The sequence below is a fragment of the Neolamprologus multifasciatus genome, chromosome 7 (assembly GCF_963576455.1).
Source record: "Neolamprologus multifasciatus chromosome 7, fNeoMul1.2, whole genome shotgun sequence".
Classification (NCBI taxonomy): domain Eukaryota; kingdom Metazoa; phylum Chordata; class Actinopteri; order Cichliformes; family Cichlidae; genus Neolamprologus; species Neolamprologus multifasciatus.
The window spans coordinates 39957703-39959294 of record NC_140445.1 but is presented as its reverse complement, the minus strand read 5'-3'; positions in this window follow the sequence as shown (position 1 = coordinate 39959294).

Below are 1592 nucleotides of genomic sequence, written 5' to 3'. Positions count from 1 at the left end.
ATAGGACGGACTTTGGACTTCACAGCACTGATTAATGTCTGACTGCTGGTTAATAAAAAGCTCCGCAGTCACAATATGCAAGGTTCATATCCTTTCTCTGTGCATTACTCTCTTCTTGCCTGAGCCAACTTGTTTTCTCAGCATTACTTATGTTTTTTACCTGAAGAATCTGGATAAACTGAGCTTTTAGCCCAACTTGAGTTTAAAAAAAAAAAGTCTGCAGTGGAGCCCTAAAGAACAATGTGTAAATATGCCTCCTTTAAACTGAATCCGGTCGTGTTTATGTATCCCAGCTGTGTTCCTTTCATGGATAACATCACTGAATTGCTCTGCCAGCCTCTCTGAGTCAGCAGTCAGTCCCGCAGCCTGGCCAATTAGATCCAGTCATTATTCTGGACTTTGCCTTGGGAGCCAGAGCAGCCCCAGGCCCGGCCCGGCACTAACTACCGAGCCTGTCAAACCACACAGTCAGACCCACCCAAACCCAGAGCCAAACCAGAGCACACCAGAGCCAGGACGCACCAGGCCAAGAGGAAAACGAAAAAGGCACCAAAGCTAAGCACAGGATGAGCGTGCACTCTGCTGCAGGTCTGCAACACTTTTCTGAGCAGGAAAGTGTTTGTGGATGATCAGGAAAACTCGGCAACACCCAAGTTCATGATCCAAAAAACTAAACCTTATGAAACAGTACGTTTCCACACTTACAGTAAAGCAGTCTGAGGTGGAAGCAAAGTACACTTACCTGATTACTGTACTTCAGCTGTATTTTCTGGTATTTACTCGAGTATTTATTTTAGTCCCAGCATTAAACGCAAACATCTCAATGTCCTCTCGTCTCATTTTTCCAACCAGGCTCATTACTTTAGCTTTAAGACACCGAAGGGGAGTTTTTATTTTCCCCTCCAAACATCGTAAATGACTCGCAGGAGGAACAAAAACACAGAAGATGATCTTGTTGGAACATCCATCACTGCTTTTCATGCTGAAGCAGTCAGCAGAGTATACTGAGTATTTTTAACACAGGTACATGCATGCATAGTCTGTACAGCACGACCACAGTGATTTAGAGGACCTAAAAACAGGCAAACAAAACACAAAGATAATTTTTTATTAGTTTTACAGCCTCAAAGTGACAAAGTAGACAGAGTGCACATCACAGTAAACAACACAAGGATAAAAGAGCTGAAGTAAAAAACTGCAAACATTAAACAGAAAATTTAGGTTCCATCCCCGTCTGCTCCCATCTGCATGACATATATCCTCGGACAAGACCAAAACCCAAAGCTGCTCGCAGTGCATCCATCAGAGTCTGAATGTGTGAAAGAGGCCAAAGTTGTCCAAATTGCTTGGAGTGCTCAGAGTAGAAAAGCGCTGTATAAGAACCAGTCCCTAAACTCAAAGCAGCTCAGAGTTCAGTTTATTTATGCCATAAAAATAAAATCCTGAGAGCGCCCATAAAAATGAAAAACAAAAAACCAAAAACAAACAGAGCAAGACAGCTTCTTCTGATTTTCTGACGGTTAGTGTTTGCATGACTGTTTGCATTTAAATATTTGTTCTGAACTTGCTAAATCTGCCCTGCCCTGCCCTCT